This window comes from Arachis hypogaea, chromosome 13, assembly GCF_003086295.3.
Source record: "Arachis hypogaea cultivar Tifrunner chromosome 13, arahy.Tifrunner.gnm2.J5K5, whole genome shotgun sequence".
Taxonomy (NCBI): domain Eukaryota; kingdom Viridiplantae; phylum Streptophyta; class Magnoliopsida; order Fabales; family Fabaceae; genus Arachis; species Arachis hypogaea.
In genome coordinates, this window is record NC_092048.1 from 26,457,873 (window position 1) to 26,477,401 (window position 19,529).

The following is a 19,529-nucleotide window of genomic DNA, read 5'->3' on the forward strand; positions in this document are numbered from 1 at the left end:
GGAGCTCCGGCGGCTACCCTACTGCTTCTGGGATCCATTCCCTTCCCGCGGGGCCCGGCTCCGTCGTCAGCCCCGCCAGAAACCAAAACAAAGTCCATATCAGCTCGATCCCCACAGACGGCGCCAATGTCCGGTTGGTCGGTTACCGGATGGCTTGGGGTTGCTTGTCGAGTGTGAAGGTGGGTCCTAGCCCTAGCCTGGATCCTGGGAATGAGAAGCGTGAGCGACAGACTTTCTGGGTTCTTCGTGAGTTGGGGGGTGCCACCTGCCTGCAATGACACTCCAACGCTCAAGTCAGTGAGTGTGCAGGTGGTGAAGAGGAAAAGTTATGGTGACGTACTTTGGGAGAGAGGTAGGAACCTCCCCTTATATACCCTGTCAGTAGGGCGGGCCCACGGGGGAAGGCCTCTTTCCAGAAAGCTTCGTTTTCCACCGCTGTCATGCAGCTAGTAGTGAAGGTGCGTGTCCGGGTCGTAGATCGAGCGGGTTATGCGCATCGACCCGATCGCACGGACCGGTTAGCTCGTGGGCCGAGGCGGCAATTGTGCTCAACTAGGCTGGGCCGTAACAATTAATTACTAATATATTTATGTATAAATATATATATATATATATATATAATATTTAATTTATTTTTAATATATATTTATATTTTATTAATAACTAATTTTTATGTATATCTAACATAATTAAAAATCTAACAATAAAAAACTTTTTTCACAAAATAAAAGTTTCTTGTACAATAAATAAATGAAGAATTTCAAAAAATACTAATATTCTAATAATTTTAGTTATTAATTTCAATTATAAAAAATATATAATATATATACTAATTAAAATCAATAGTTATAATTGCTGAAAAATTGATATTCCAAGAATATTTAAAAATATTTCATAAATATATATTGAAAATTAAATGAGATTTGAACGCCTAATATAATTGAAATTTTATAGCAATAATTTTTTTTTTCACAAAATAAAAGTTTCTTGTACAATAAATAAAGGAAAATTTTAGATATTTTTAAAATATCGGTATTCTAATAATTTTAGCCATAATCTCAATTATAAAAAACTATATATACTAATTAAAATTAACCATTAAGATTATTAGAATATTAATATTTTAAAAACATTTAAAAAGGTTCCATAATATAAATTGAAAATTAAATGATCTTTGATATTTCAAGATACATATACTAACGCGTGGGGGCACTTTCGTAGACACAACGAGATAATGGTTTGGGAAAAAAAGGGAGAAACATATATGTCCAGAACCTTCATGTTGAAAATTTAAATAATATTTTTTTTTAATCAAAATAAGCTCAACACACTAATGTGGAGCAACAAAAGAAACTACAAGTATTCATAAAAGATAAAAACATATATCTTCCGACAACGCCATTAACCACCAAACGGATCACTCGCGGTCCATTCGTTGTAACTCAGCATCGTCTTCCTTATTACGAACTCCACACCTGATTCCTGATTATGAAAAATCCTAGCATTGCGTTCCACTCAAATGTTCCAAATAACTGCAAAGAAGCCTGGGAGCCATTTCTTCTGATCTTGTTTCCGCTTATGCATACCGGTCCATCGCTCAAACAGTTCCCTAATGGTTCCAGGAATAAGCCACACCTCCCCAAGAGACCTCAACCAACTGCACCACACCTGCCATGTTAGCTCACAGTGTAGGAATAAATGTTCCACCGACTCTATCTCCTTCTGACATAGGACACATAGATTATCATTGAGTCTAATAACACCTAGTCTACTCAATCTCTCCTTAGTATTCACTCTACCAATAAGCACAAACCACCCAAAGAGCTCAATTCTCGGCGGTACCACCCCTCTCCAAACCGAACTTATGAAACTGTAGCTCGTTATCTCATCCGACAGAGTCTCCGATTGTAGGACCTGCACAACAGACTTGGTAGAAAATACCCCTTTGCTATCAAACTTCCAAACCATAATATTCTCTTTACCATCTGACAGCTTCGTCAGCCTTAGCCGCTCATGAAGTTGATGGACAAGTTCCAGCTCCCATTGGAATAACTCTCGCCGCCACTGGAAATTCCATATCCACTCAAGTCCATCCCAAAATCCACAGTCCCCTATCATCGATCCCTGCTGATTCGAAATAGAGAATAGTCTTGGAAACGCCACCTTCAAGGGCCCCCTTGCAACCAGTTATCTTCCCAAAACAGGGTACTCCTCCCATCCCTTACCTCCATCGCCAGGCCAGTAAGCATTTTGTCTTTTATTCTCTGCTCTTTGATATTCAAATGACATATGTCTTTCCAGGGCCCTCCTTTGACCGGTAGTTGCTGATTTACTAGCATTACATCAGGATTCAGGTTGTTGCACGAGCATACAATCTTCTTCCATAAGGGGCACTCCTCTTTAGAAAACCGCCACCACCACTTAAATAATAGCGCTGTATTCCGAAGTACCGCATCCCCAACCCCCAAACCCCCAGCCTTTTTTGGTGCCTGAACCAACTCCCACTTAACTAAGGGAATACCATCAGTACCATCCCCCTTACACCACATAAATCACCTTTGCAAAGCAATCAGCTTATCCGCATTCGCCTTTGGCATCTTGTATAGACTGAGGTAGTAGATAGGTAGGCTATTTAGAACTGATCTTATCAGAACAAGCTTGCCCGCTTTGGTTAGAACCTTAGCTTTCCAGAGGCTAAGTTTCTTTTCCACCTTATCAATTATCGGTTTCCAGGTCTTCACCATACGCGGATTCGCACCCAAAGAAATCCCGAGGTACCTAGTAGGTAAAACCGCTTGCTTGCACCCTAGCAAACTACAGGCATTGTCTACCCAATCCTGCTCACAATTCACCGATATCAAACTTGACTTCTCAAAATTAATGCTCAGCCCCGACATCAACTCAAAGCATCTCAATAGTCTCCTATAATTGACTATTGTATCTGTCACCGGGGGACAAAATAATATCGTATCATCTGCAAATTGTAAGTGCGACAATTGTATATGCTCACCTCCTACCAGAAGTGGTTCAATGCGCCCGTTCCTGACAGTTTCCCCCACCATCCGATTCAACACATTGACCACCAACACAAACAGAAATGGAGAGAGGGGATCCCCTTGTCTGAGTCCTCTTTCCATGTTGAACGGCTTGGATGGTGACCCATTCACCAGAACAGACATTGTGGCTGTACTGACACACTCCTTTACCCAATTCCTCCAACGCTGTCCAAATCCCATTTTCTGGAGCACTATATCCACGAAACCCCATCTGACTCTATCATATGCTTTATGAAAATCCAGCTTAATGATCGCCGCTTTCCTTTTCTTTGCCTTGAGCCAATGGACTGTCTCACAGGTTATGAGAGCACCATCATGAATTTTTCTACCTTTCACAAATGCAGTCTGAGTCTCACCCACCAAGCCCGGTATAATTGACCTCATTCTTCTTACCAGCACCTTTGAGATCACCTTATACACACATCCCACCAAACTAATTGGCCGAAAATCCTTAATCTCTTTAGCACCCAAGAATTTTGGGGCCAGCGTCACCCATGTTATATTCACATCTGATGGTAATGTTGCCCTTTGAAAGAAATCCATCACCGCCGCTGTGAACTCCTGACCAATGTCTTCCCAGCATTTCTTGATAAAGTTCATATTGTATCCATCACTACCTGGGGCCTTAGACGATTCACAGTCCCAAACTGCCTCCCTGATTTCCTCTGTAGATGGTAAAATCTCCAAGGCTTCTGCCTCATCTCTATTAATTTGTTTCAATAACCCCTCCCGGATACCAATCCTTGGTGCATACTCCTGGCGGTACAACTCCCTGTAGAATCCCCTTATTGCATGCTTGATTTTTGCCTGATTCCTCACAAGCCGTCCATGAATCACCAGAGCATCAATTCTGTTATTTCGCCTTCTAGCTGATGCAATAGCATGAAAGTATCGAGTATTTCTGTCCATGTCCTTCGCATGTTTAGACCGAGACAGCTGCTTCCAGTGGATTTCCTTCCTAATGTACCATTTTTCACAAAATCTCACAAGCGCCTTCCTTCTAGCTTCCGTTGTACCATCATATATCCCTTCACTAACCTGCTCATCCAGCTTCCTTAACTCGTCTTCAAACTTTGTCAGCCTGTTTTCCATATCACTAAAGTTATCCTTGTGCCATTGCCTCATCGGTAACGTCAATGCCTTCAATTTACCAAGGAACGGACCTTCGCCCAAGGTCCGCCATTCATTTTTTACCGTCCTTATAAAACCTTCATGGGTGAACCAGGAATCTAGACTCCTGAAAGGTCTAGGCCCCCATCTTCCTCTTGTATCCTCCACAATCAACGGGCAGTGATCTGACAATCCCCTTGGACCACTTTTCAGCCTCAAATCAGGAAACTTCTCCACCCATTCAATATTTACCAGCACCCTGTCAATTCTGCTACAAGATTGACCCCTGAACCAAGTGAACTTCCTATCAGTAAGGGGAAGATCCACCAACTGCATGTCATGCACCCAACCCTTAAACTCTTCCGCTGAACCCGGCAAACTCTGCAAACCTTTGCGATCTTCTACATGTAAAATCTCATTGAAGTCCCCCAACAAACAGAAAGGAACCTGACACAAGCCTGCTATGTAGCTCAACTCCTCCCATACCACTCGCTTTGCCTCTCTCCCATGCGCCCCGTATACCAAACAGTAAGCACACTGAAAATTATTCTTAATTATGACTCCCTCAATGCACAACCACCTCTCTCCTTTATAGCAATTCCTTTTCTGAAACATATTATCATCCCACAGCAACAGAAGCCCCCCTGCTGTCCCAATAGATTCCACAAATTCCCAATCTACAGTACTATTTCCCCAAATCCTGCCAACATCATATTTTGAGATATCCTCCCTTTTTGTTTCAAGCAAACCCAACATGTTTAGATTATACTTTTTCGTCAACATTTTAATCATACTTAACTTACCATCCCCCCTCAAACCCCTGATATTCCAACAGCTCACAATCATTTAATCAACGTTTTGCTCACCTTATGTTTGTTCTTCGGACGACTTCTTCTCGCGTTTTCTTTTTGTTTTGCCAACTTTCGCTTCTTCTCTATTTCTTCATTCTGAGCTTACAATATGCTCATGATATCCACCTCCTCATCATACAGCACCGCACCAGATTTCACTGCCAGTGCCCAGACAGCCTCATTTTCCTTGGCCTGTGCTTCCATGTTTATGCGATTTTCCTCCCCCTCATTGGTTCGTCCTCTGCCTGTTCCAGATCCAGCCCCCTCCTCACTGACTTCATCAAGCTGAACCAATCCTTGTTTGTCCGCCTCTTCTCCTCGGTCAGCCCCCAATGGTACCACCAGCTCTCCCTCGTGAAACCTCCCTTCCACAATCCGCTCCCTGCCCTCGTGAAATTTGGATGTCTCACCTTCAATATCCACACGCACGATCTGCGCCTGTTCAAACCCCTGGCCACCAGTCACGCCTCCCTGAGAGACCGCCGACAACCGGCCCTGCTCAGTCAGCCTAGCCCATCCAGCATCCCCCTCATCGCTCACAAGGGCCGTCTCGGCGTTCCACCCGTCGCACCCAGGCGCTGCAAGAGGTTCCTCCACGCCCTCACTCCGCCGCCAATCAGCCGCGTCTTTCTCATCTGCCGCCGGCGCCCGTCTCACCGCCATCATCCTTGCTCGTCCGGCGTCCCCCTCCACACTCACGGGGGGTTGATCTCCTCAAGCCTCACGTCGCAGCCAGGCACAGCATCAGGCGTCTTCGCAACCCTCTCACTCTCAACCCGCTTCGGTCTTCCCCGGGTCATGGCAACCCGACCCGCCACTCGCCAGCCCAAGACAGGCCCGACCGATTTCCCCCCTCCTTCTTTTGTCGCCACAGACTCCCTTGCCCCCAAACCATGACTAGTTTCTATTGGGCTTAGGTTGTCAAGGCCCAATTTCCCTCCCTCTACGTAGCGTCCAATCTTAGAGCTTAATGACTTCCTCATATGCAAAGGCCCAGTAAGAGTACCATTCGACCCAATAACCCTCTCTCCCCCAGTACTAATCTCCTGTGTAACCGTTCTGTCAGAATCCCCTTCTTCACTCCCACCAAAACTCTGCACAACCTCCTTCCCTATCTTTTGGGTACTACTATCCGATTCTGTTGCTTCTCCAAACTTTTTGAAATTCAAAACATCAACGTTCATATCATTCAATAATATCTCGGAATTGACTATTCTGTCCTTGGCATGGTCCCCCCCTGTACAGTTCTGGCGATCAGGTCTGCCATTGGATCCCACGTCAGCTCCTCCTTCCTCCGACTGTGTTCACCAGACCCATCGACAGCTCCTCCTTCGTAGACCTGCTTCTGCTCCACCGGAAACCCAGTCTCACCCGCCTCCCTTTCCATCTCTTTCACAAAAACTGAAATCTCCGACTCCCCGATAGCAATCCTTACCCATTCTCTAATTTCATCAAATTCGCATGTGTCAACCTGAAACCTACCCACCCGAAATGAAGCCCCTGTGTCCGTTGGAATAGCACAGTGGAGAACGTGCCCCCATAGTCCTCCTACTGCTTTGAATGTTTCAGACGACCATACATGAAGCGGCATTCCATAACACTCCAACCATACTCTGCGAGACCCACCACATTCTGACTCCTCCCATTGCCTGATCCGATGAAAAACTTGTAACATAGTATCCAGTTTAAACGTGTAGGCCGCAGCAGCATGCTCCACCGTATCGAAAGTCAATAATACTTTTGTCTCCCCAATCTCCCGGACATCTTCCACATGAGGCACGTTTGTGTGAATAATCCTCTGCAAAGATCGAAGTTCCATAGGTTTCAATGTGTATCCTACTAAGCTCCTGGCCAGCCATTTCAGATTCGCTTCCACTACAGGTACTTGAACCCTTTTCATACTCCCCTTGCCCTTCTGCACATGAATTTGATCCCCTGTCTTCACTTCCCCTTCCACAGGATTCTTATCCACCTCAGTCTCCTTAATGATCATTTCTGGCCTCCGTTGTAGCTGTCGACTGGTATCCGCCACCACCCGTTGGGCCCCCGCCTGCACCTTCCTTTGAAACTTGGCTTCCCCCACATTAACAATTTTACCACGTAGCCTGAATTGGTTCATTTCTGCAATAGCTTTCAGGGCACCACCTTTGGTCGTGTAACGAACAAAAGCAAATATGTACACCATTGCATTTTTTTGTTTCCTGCAGAGATAAATATCATTGATCCTCCCCGTCCAGCAGAACAACTGATACAATTCCCTCCTAGAGATATCCTCAGGCAAGTTATCCATGAACACAGTAAAAGACTCCTTTTCTAATCGATGATATTCTTCCTTAGTCCAAATTCTCGGATCCTTCAATCGTGAATCGCATCTCCTGCTTCCGCCTCCCCTGGTGTATCCCCCCCTCTCTTGGAGTGTGATATAAATCACTTGGGTTTATTATTTCTGTTTTAGACAAGAATAATAGTGTAACAAGAATACGAATAAATACGTATCAAGTACTCGATTACTTGTTCGAATTTAAATTAAACTAATTAAATTGGTTCTAAAATTAATGAGTAATCAGGTTTAACTCGAATCAAATTAATGGTTTTTTTTAGTAATTGATTCGGATAAAGATTTGAGAAGTGCGAAACCCAAACTAACTTTGGACCCGATCATGTGTTAATTAAATAAAAAAATAAAAATTTAAAATATATATATGTCGTTTAATATGTTTAGATTTTAACGTGTTTAATTTTTATTGTGTTTGGTGTTTATTTCGATTAATTTTACATGTTTATTGTATTTACAAAATTTTTAAGATAAAAATTTTATTTATTTATTTTTTGTGAATTTCTGTTTAATCGGATACCCAATTATCCAAACCAAACCAATCCGTTCTTAATCAATTTAATTTGGTTCAGCTACGTACACAAAAAAACATAAATCCAAACTAAACCGAACTAATTACAATTCAATTGGCTCAGTTCTAATTTCACCACAAATCTAAACTAACCTAATCCGTGATCACCCATAGTTACTAGCTAATGGCTAAATTATTAAGGCTAATAAAGTCATTAACTCACGAAACTAGCTATCAAATCATGATATCAAACGCATACATTAAAGACAAAAAATGTTTAATAGCAGTTATATTGGAGAGATGTAATAAAAAAAAATGAAACTCATCCAGTAACAAACTATTCAGGTTATCATCTAAAATACTATTAATTTAAATATTATAGTGTTTTACAGGTTGTTCTCCTGACTTAATTTTTACTACGTTGTTAAATTAAAATTTTCGAATCTTCTTAACTCATAATCTCACCAAAAGATAAAAATAATTTCTATTTTAATAAATAACATAGATAACCAAGCTTAAGAAAGTGCTTACAAAAAAAAGTGAATAATAGAAAAAACATATATAACACTTAACGTTTAATTTTAACATTATCAAAACACTTTTTTACTCTCGGTAATTATTTTCATGCATATTAAAACGGCATGGAAATAAAAAGAGAGTAAAAGACATATTTTATGATTTTTTTAGAATATTAATTTTTATTAAAAGTATTACTATTTTTTTAAAATCATTATTTTGGTTTATTATTTGTTTGTTGTACGAAGAAATTAAAAAAATTAGTCTAAAATAATTTTTAGAGTTAGTTCTTTTAGTTTTATTTTTTTTTATTTGTCAATGACAGATTTTTTAAAAATTTAATAAAAAAAATTTTCTAAATTGTTAAGAATAAATTTTTTATAGTTTCGATAGAAAAAATCTTATATTTCTTATTATTTCTGTTGTGTCATTTATTCTTCATACTTTTTTTTATCATATAATATTTTGAACTATTGATTCAATACTTATTTTTGCTAATTTTTTTATAGCCGTCACGAAATGATATTTTTTTAAAAAAATTAAGGAGAGAAAATAAGTAATTAAAAGAATAATTTAAAACTTATGAGAAACATATTATCTTTATTTTGTCTAAAAGATATTTGTTGAATCTTATTTATCAATTGAAATAGGAAAAGTATATGTAGACAATGAAAATACTAAACAATGTGCCAATGAGTTATAGTTTAAATGGCATAGTCTCTCATATTCAATTAAGAGGTTGCGGGTTCGAGTCTTCTATCTTTGATAAAAAAAAAATACTAAACAATGTGAATAATGCATATATCGGATGTTCAATTCACTAGGTGTGTGAATGGTTATCCTAATATTAAAATTAGGTGAATAATTTAAAATTTAGTGTATTTTTATTTTATTGAGCCAATTTTAAAATTCATTATTCACATTATTCACAAAAGTCATTCTCTACCTATCAAAATCTATTAAAATATTTTAACACGATCAATATCCCATAAGACAGGAAGGTATAGTATACCTGAAGTGTGATAGGATAGTTGATTCTTAAAATAAAATTCACGAAATAGAAAAGAGAATATTGATCAAGATGATCTTATTGTGGAGGTAAATACCTGACTAAAAATAAAAAGATCTGAAAAGATTATGTCACTATGAGAATGTGGAGCCAAGCTTATGTTGTCGACAACAATCTTTAAAATAATATTTCAATTGAAATATAAAGAAAAAAAAAAGGTCAAGGATCATGAACAAAAGTTTGTTAAAAGGCAAAATTTTTTTGCCAAAATGCAATTCAAATTAGCAATCGGTTTTAGCCACTAATTAAATGGATCGCTATTAACGACCGATTTTTGTAACTAAAATAGATTTATATATGATCAAAAAATGTTGGTCGTTGAATTTGGTCATTATTTTTAATTTTGTCCGCTTTGGTTTTGATTGCTAAATTAAAAATGAAAAAGTATAGAGAGACAATGAAAATATTAAACAACGTGAATAATAGATATGTTAGATGTTCAATTTAATAAGTATACAGATGATTATGTTGATTATTTTTAATTGGATAATTATTCCTTTTGATTCAATTTACTCATGCACAGTTAACAATAGTTGGATGTTCAATTCACTAGGTGTGCAGATGGTTATCCTAATATTAATGTTTAGGAGATAATTTGGGGTAAAATATTTTTTTATTTTATTGGGTCAATTTTAGAGTTCATTGTTCATATTGTTTACAAAAGTTATTGTCTACCTAACAAAACTGATTAAAAATTAGCGATCAATTATTTTTTGTCATTAAAAAATCAATAGCTAAATCAGTCACTATTAACAATTAATTTTATTAGTCGTTAAATACGGTCGTTATTCCGTTAATTTATTGAAATGATATATAGTTATTTAATTCAATTAAATGCCCATATTAATGTCATCTCAAATGTGTTGAGAAAATAAAAATGTTATAATATGATCATTCCTAATGTAAATGTAACATATTATAACTTAAAAAGTAAAAAAGGTTGAACTATTATTATTAAAATAGAAAGAAAAATAAATATTATTGTTGAGACATCAAAAACATATTAATTATGTACTTATTATTATATGTTATGATATTTTTTTAGCTTTATTTTATCTCTGTTAAATATATGTCATTATATTTTTTTTTTCTTTTAGAAAACTTAAGATTAAAAATATAATATCAACAGTGTAATAATTGTATTATTTTTTTTCATGTTCCATAATTACTAGTTTATTATTAGCATATAGGAGTGAAAAAAAGTTAAACGGCCTGCAACTTAATTTTTGTTTGTTCTGTCTTGATAGAAAATAGGTTTAGACTCAATCTATTAAAAAAGTCTATATGTTTTAAAAGATCAAATCTAAATTTTTGAAATAATCTGTCATGTAATTGAAAAGAGTTGAACTTGGATCCTTTATAATATTTAAATACTTTTATTCATTAAGCCATTTGTCTCTTTAATTATATAAGTGTATTTTTATTTTTTTAATATCTTTAATTTTTTATGCTGGAATATCAAAATTCAAAAGTCAATCAAATAAAATAATTCTAAAAACTTTCCTTCCACATTAATAAAGAAACAAACATACACACTTTCAATACATTCCCATAAAATTTTCTCTTTTCTTCTCCACTTTACACGCTTTTTTACTACTTTTTTATCTTTTCTTCCTTTGACTCTTCTCTTTGGTACGTGCTTCTTCTTTTTTCTCATGTCATTATTTTTTATTTTATTATTTTTTATATTTGTTATTATAATGTTAATTATTTTTTCATAAGTTAGGATTTTATTCTGTCAAGATCTTTTTTTAAGTTCGATTTTTTTGTTTGTGTTGTGATATTATTTCTACTTTTTCCAACATAATACTTTATCAATTTTTTTATTAAAAGGTTCTTGCTTTATGTCATTGATATAATAAAAGTAAAAAAAAAAAATATGAGATAATATTGTCCGTTAATTTTTGTTTAGGTATTACAATATGCTCTAGAAATGGATGAATCTGTAACTCCAAGTGATCCATTGGCCAATTTTACTTCTTTAAATAGAGAAGAAATTAATTAGTCAATACCAACAATGCCAACAATAAATACTGGAACTGCACCATTACAAACACCGATAACTACATCAGCACCAACACAGACAACAACTATTACAAATCAACAAATTACTGATGAAAATGGTGGTAATAAAACTGTTATTAAAAAAAAAAGAAGATTTCACCAATTTGGAATAATTTTGATCAAGTTAAAAGTTATGAGAGTACAAAAGTTATTTGCAAGTATTGCAAATTTATGTTTTCTTACGTTGAAAAATAAGCTAGTACTTTGCATTTATTGAGGCATTTTAGTAGTTGCCTAGATTGCATGTTGCTGCACAAAAGAAACAACCATCGATTCCATTTCAACCTTCCAATTCAAGTGTTAATCCCTTTGTGACACTGGATACAAGATATTCTCAAGAGAAGATGAGACAAATAATTGCTACAGCAATTATGGTTCATGAACATCCTTTCAGCATTGTTGAGGATGAAGTTTGGATGTGGGACTTGGATGTAGAACTTCCAATATGCTAATTCTGAATTTTATAAAATTTTTCGTAAAACTGCTCAAAGTGATTGCTTGGCAATATATGAGCAGAAAAGAAATAATTAAAGGCTTTGTTACAAGATGTTAGGAAGATAAGTTTGACAACTGACATGTGAAAATCAAACCATCAAATTGTTGAATATATGGTTATCACAGGTCACTTTATTGATGCAGGGTGGAATCTTCAAAAAAGGATTTTGAGTTTTGTCCGAGTACCTGCTCCTAAGCATGGCATTGATGTTGCGGATGCTATTCAAGTGTTTGAAGACTTGGAGAATTAAAAATAAAGTCTTCTTAGTATCTGTTGAGAATGCTTCCTAAAATGATTCATGTCTAATGGCTCCTAAGGATACTATTTCAGATAACAACTCATTACCAGTTGGTGGTAGTTTGTTTCATGTTAGGTGGTGTGCACACATTCTAAATTTGTTGGTACAAGATGGACTAGATAAAATTAAAGGTATTATTCACAAATTAAAGTTCGTGAAAGTGTCAAGCATGTCAATTTTAATGATTCAAAATTTAAAATATTTGTTGAGATTGCTGAGAACAAGCGTTTGAAGGAGAAAAAACTCATTATTGATTGTCCTACAAGATAGAATTCTACTTACAACATGTTATCTGTGGCTTTGAAGTTTAAATCTGTGTTTCCAGGAAAGAGAACCCACTACTGTTACAAACCATCATCAGAGGATTGGAGGAAAGTTGAGAAAATTTTCAAACTTCTAAAAGTTTTTAATCTTGTTACTCATGTCATTTCTGGCAGTGAGTATCCTACTGCAAATTTGTACCTTCCTGAAATTTGGAGAGTGAAACAAGTAATTGATGATGCTATTTAGGATAGAGATTCCTTTATGAGAGAAATGACAACCTCAATGAAAGAAAAGTTTGACAAATATTGGAGAGAGTGCAATATGGTAATGTCTCTAGCTTGTATTTTGGATCCTAGATGCAAATTACATGTTATTAAATTTTGTTTTTCTTTAATTTACAAACTCGAAAATGTTGATAAAGTGAAGAATACATTACAAGAAATGTACGATGAATATGCTGAAAAGTGTGATGGTGAGACAACAATAAGTGAAGTTAATATTAATGGTCTAGTTACTTTTTCTAATGTGGTTGGTTCTGAAATTAGTGAAATTGATGAAATATTGAATATGGTTTGGAAAAAAGGAGCCATTCATCCAACAAAATCAGAATTAGAGGTTTATCTTGATGCCTAAAGGCAATTCTAAGTCGTTTAGGCTGCGTTTGTTTCTGAGAAGCGGATAAGACAAGACACTGAGAACAAGACACAAAATTTTGTGTTCTTATATTCTATTTGGTGATAAACTAGAACAAATTATGAAAATCCAATTTATTCTTATTTTTTTATTTAAAAATTTTGAAAAGAAAAATATAATAATAAAAAAATATAATTATAAAAAATTAATAAGAATAATGAAAGAAAAAATAAAAAATAAGTTGTGTCCCTTGTTAGTGTCTCTGTGTCCTTCCTGTCAGGATGGACATAAAATACACTAATTCAGTGTCCCTGAACACAATGTCTCTGTCCATGTCTCATCTGTCAAATACGATTTTGTGTCTCCGTGTCCCTGTCTCAATGTCCTGTTCCTGAAAACAAACGCAGCCTTAATGCTTTGGAGAGGTGGAAAAACAATAGCCTGAAGTTCAAGGTTTTATCTAAAATGGCAGCGGACATATTAGCAATTCCTATCTCAACGGTGGCTTTAGAATCTTCATTTAGCGCTGGAGGAAGAGTTATTGATGAATATCATTCTCGACTGAGTCAAGAGTCCATTGAAGCTCTCATTTGTGGAGGAGATTGGCTTTGCAACAAGTATGGTTTGAAGAAAAAACTAAAGGTAAACATTAACTTTCTAATATTTCTCTTTTTGACTAAGTATCTATGTTATAGAAAATATTTCTTTTTTTAAATGTGAGAACATTGATATTGGTATGATGTGAGTAGTTAGAATAATAAAGTTGAATTTTCATGATATATAAATAAGGTATCACATAATTTATATTAAGATTATGACCACAATTTTATTTTGAACATTCTCTTTCGTACTAATAAAAAAATATTTGTTGTATTTACATTATTTAAAAATCTAATGATGTGTGTATGTGTGCTTTTTTTCCCAAGGTGTTGGAATAAGAAGATTAAATTACTTTTAAGCTTGGAAGGTTAATCGATTAATTGTCCAACATTTCCTTTATTTTGTTTTGATTTAAGTAGTTATTAGTTTTTGTTTGATGTTATATTTAGTTGATTTATTACAACTTTTGATATTGATGAATTCTTTTAATTTAATATGTTACATATTTTGGAAGTAGTGGAAATATATTAATATACATTGTCTTTTTTTTTAATCAATGATAGTTATTTATCGATATTTTGTCTATATTTTGTATCGATATTGTCCATAAATTTATTATTTTATATTTTTAATTTTAAAAATTAAATTATATCTTAAATTTAATTATTTATTAAAAAAAAGTCTATTGACAAGCTTTAGGCTACGCCAGATTTAACAACAGACTAGGCTCAGTACTCATTAAAAAGTTTATACCAGGCTACAGGCCAGGCTTAGACCAATATACTCTATTACAGGCCTGGCCTGTTAAGAAAAAAGCCTGGCCTGGCCTAGCCTGTTTTCACCCCTAACAGTCTTAATTAATAATATCATATGCTAATAACATGTAATTTGTGTAACGACCCGATTTCTGGCAGGTCCAGATCACTGTCAGTCGTCAGATGTTACTTTCCAATAGCCCTATAATACTCTAGACTCGATAATACTTACTACATATGAGCCTTTCGTACTAATGGAATCGCATATGTTAGCTAATTTTTATTATATGATTTTCTTATTAAACCCGTTAGCAGCAACCAAAAACATCATCGGAGATAGACAAAATAAAATAATTACCATACTAACAGTAAAACCAAATTGCAACAAGATTACAGAAAGCTTTCACACACATACACACCTTAGGTTAGTTCATACAAGCTTGACATGCTTAGATATATATATATATATATATATAGAACGGACAATTTTCCTGATACCTGGTCCATATAGAAAACCCCTAAGATGGTATCCGGGCTAACAGAAGAAAATAACAAACCCAATCCCTCAAAAAGCTACAAAAGTGAGCGAAAGTAGATTTTAAGAAAACAAAGACCGTGTATCCTACATCATACCATTGCTGAGGCACAAGTCTGTAGAACATCATCTCAGGACTAGTCTCGAGCACCTCCTGTAGGGTTCGAAATCACATGCTCCTCCGGTACTTCTCTAAATATAACTCCAGTGGCGGCGACCAAGATTGGATCTCCCATATGTGGGGAAAGGGAAATGGAAGGGGTGAGAACCTATATGGTTCCCCGTAAGGCAATATCATGAAAACACATCTCTCTCGTGAAACCTAGAGTTCTGGCTCTATCGTAATAAGTCGCTTGCCAAATCTCTCGGCTACTTCCGTATCGCGGGCTCTGACATAACTCATTCTTGTCATCTTTCTTTGGGATCAATGTCGTTCTCACACTATTCTCTATGACTAATATTCCTAACTTTATTATCTTATTCTAAGCTTTGGAGAAAGTTAAACTATAAAATTTTAAAAATACAAACAAGAAACAGAGAATAGAAAATTAACAAGAAGCAGATAGCACATAGAAGAAAGAATAAACAATAAACAATCACAATCAAGTGCGCAAATAATTTATGATGCATGCTTGTACCTAGCATAGGCCATGAGTTCATGCGTCGGTTGTCTACCCGCAACCCGACGTTACTCGGGGCGAACCCTGAATATAGTTTTTTTACCGTGTCAGTTAGGCACAAATTATCATCATGGGCGAACCCATGTCAGTTAGGATATCTTGGCATCACGGTAGAAATAAGCTATCAGTTAGGCGAACATTCAGGCATTAGCAACTCAGTCTATCAGTTAGGTGGGTACTTTCGCATTAGCAATTTGGCACAAAGGTCCGTTCAACATACAATATGCTATTAGTTAGGCAGACATTCCCGCATTAGCAATCTTAGGCTATCAGTCAGGCGGGCACTTCCGCATTAGCACTTTGGCACAAGGCCCATTCGACATATACTTTTCGTGATTCATTATCCGTTTCAGTTATCCCTTTCATACATGGCTTCTCATTTTCTTCTTCTTTCATCATGCCTCCACATCACCTTTTAAATATACATACCTCCGCATCACCACTTAACTTAAGCTTACCTCCGCATCACCATTTAATTTCACATACCTCCGCATCACCATTTAACTCTAAACATTCATAGGGACAATTTATATTCTTATTCACTTTCCTGACTTGTTTAGCCTAATGCCTCCTTGGCGACCAGTCTTCTATTTAACAATTAATATAACGAACAGACTCAGATTTATACAAACTTTATGCCCACGCGTTTGTATCGAACTCAAGTTTCACTTGGTTCAAGTTTCAGAGCAATCTCATTTCCAGAACAAAAGTTATTCCTATTTTGTTTTGAGAGGTTTCTATTTGATTAACCGGTGAACCAGTTAACTTCCAAAGTGCATAACTAATTTTCTAGAATAGCCATGGCTTTGAAATTTGAACTGAATGAATTAGACACCATAAGATTTCATTTGATTTTAGTTTCATCACAAAAGCTTTTCTGACTTAGGAGATATTCATCAAGGAATTTACTGCTGTAAGTTTGTAAATCCTATTTAGCCTTTAATGAGAAGTAAAATGTTAAAGCCTATAACTTCTAATCCATAGCTTCTAAAATCCTAAAATTTTGAGGGAATTAAATATACATCTTGAGGGTTCTATCCAAACTAGTTGCACTCAATTTGGAGTTTGGTGCACGGAATTGCAATCACACATTTGCAACTCCGCACAACTAACCAGCAAGTGCACTGGGTCGTCCAAGTAATACCTTACGTGAGTAAGGGTCGATCCCACGGAGATTGCCAGCTTGAAGCAAGCTATGGTTATCTTGTAAATCTTAGTCAGGAGATTAATGATAAAAATAATTTTGTTTATGAAAAGTAAATAACATGAAATGAATGGTACTTGTGATTCAGTAATGAGAAACAGGTTGAGGTTCTGGAGATGCTCTGTCGTCTAAATCTCTGGTTTCCTACTGTCTTCTTCTCCATACACGCATGGCTTCCTTCAATGGCAAGATGTATGTTGATGGATCACCGTTGTCAATGGCTACCATCCGTCCTCTCGGATGAAAAATACCAGACACGGTTTCTGTACGGCTAATCAACTGTCGGATCTCTCGTCTCGGATGAAAAATCCCAGGTACAACTACTGCACGGCTAATCATCTGTTGATTCTCACTTGTATCGGAATAGGATCTCTCTATCCTTTTGCACACTGTCACTGCGCCCAACATTCGTGAGTTTGAAGCTCGTCACAGTCATCCCGTTCTAGATCCTACTCGGAATACCACAGACAAGGTTTAGACTTTCTGGATCTCAGGAATGCTGCCAATTAGTTCTAGCCTCTACCACAAAGGTTCTAATCTCACGGATTCGAATGCTCTGTTGTCAGGAGATGCAAATCAAACTCGTGGATTAGAAACCCAAGAGATACGCACTCAAGCTGTAGCCCAATGACTACATTGAGCTCAGGTAGAACGGGAGTGGTTGTCAAGCATGCGTTCATAAAATTGAAAATGATGATGAGTGTCACGGATCATCATATTCTCTATATTGAAGTATGAGTGAGTATCTTAGAACAGAATCAAGCGTGATTGAATAGAAAACAATAGTAATTGCATTAATCCATTGAGACACAACAAAGCTCCTCACCCCACCTATGGGGTTTAGAGACTCATGCCGTAGAAGATACAATATGAGATGTAAAATGTCATGAGTTACAAAATGAATCTCTAAAAGTAGTTTTTATACTAAACTAGTAACTTAGGTTTACAGAAAATAAGTAACTATGTGCAGATAGTGCAGAAATCTACTTCCGGGGCCCACTTGGTGAGTGTTTGGGATGAGCTTTGAAGCTTTCACGTACATAGGCCATTCTTGGAGTTAAACGCCAGCTTGGGTGCCAGTTTGGGCGTTTAACTCCAGTTCTGGTGCCAATTCTGGCATTTTACGCCAGAAAAAGGTCTCTGGCTGGTGTTGAACGCCAGTTTGGGCCATCAAATCTCAGGCAAAGTATGGACTATTATATATTTCTGGAAAGCCCAAGATGTTTACTTTCCAACACAATTGAGAGCGCGCCAATTGGGCTTCTGTAGCTCCAGAAAATCCACTTCGAGTGTAGAAGGGTTAGAATCCAACAGCATCTGCAGTCCTTTCTCAGCCTCTGAATCAGACTTTTTGCTCAGGTCCCTCAATTTTAGCCAGAAAATACCTAAAATTATAGAAAAATATACAAACTCATAGTAAAGTCTAGAAATATGATTTTTTCACAAAAACTAATAAAAATATAATAAAAAGTAACTAAAATATACTAAAAACTACCTAAAAATAATGCCAAAAAGCGTATAAATTATCCGCTCATCACAACAGCAAACTTAAATTGTTGCTTGTCCCCAAGCAGCCAAAAACAAAATAGGATAAAAAGAAGAGAATATACAATAAATTTCAAAATATCAATGAAGCTTAGTTCCAATTAGATGAGCGGGACTACTAGTTTTTTTGCTTCTGAACAGTTTTGGCATCTCACTTTATCCTTTGAAGTTCAGAATGATTGGCATCTATAGGAACTCAGAATTCAGATAGTGTTATTGATTCTCCTAGTTTAGTATGTTGATTCTTGAACACAGCTACTTTATGAGTCTTGGTCGTGACCCTAAGCATCTTGTTTTCCAGTATTACCACCGGATACATAAATGCCACAGACACATAACTGGGTGAACCTTTTCAAATTGTGACTTAGCTTTGCTAGAGTCCCAGTTAGAGGTGCCCAGAGTTCTTAAGTACACTCTTTTTGCTTTGGATCACGACTTTAACCACTCAGTCTCAAGCTTTTCACTTGGACCTTCATGACACAAGCACATGGTTAGGGACAGCTTGATTTAGCCGCTTAAGCCAGGATTTTATTCCTTTGGGCCCTCCTATCCATTAATGCTCAAAGCCTTGGATCCTTTTTACCCTTGCCTTTTAGTTTAAAGGGTTATTGGCTTTTTGCTCTTGCCTTTTGGTTTAAAGAGCTATTGGCTTTTTCTGCTTGCTTTTTCTTTTCCTTTCTTTTTCTTTATTTTTCGCCCTTTTTTTCGCAAGCTTTGTGTTTTTCACTGCTTTTTCTTGCTTCAAGAATCAATTTTATGATTTTTCAGATTATCAATAACATTTCTCTTTTTTCATTATTCTTTCAAGAGCCAACAATTTTAACATTCATAAACTTCACTATAAAAAATATGCACTGTTCAAGCATTCATTCAGAAAATAAAAAGTATTGCCACCACATTAAAATAATTAAACTATTTTCAAGATAGAATTCGAAATTCATGTACTTCTTTTTCTTTTTTCAGAAAACATTTTTCATTTAAGAAAGGTGAAAGATTCATGGAACATT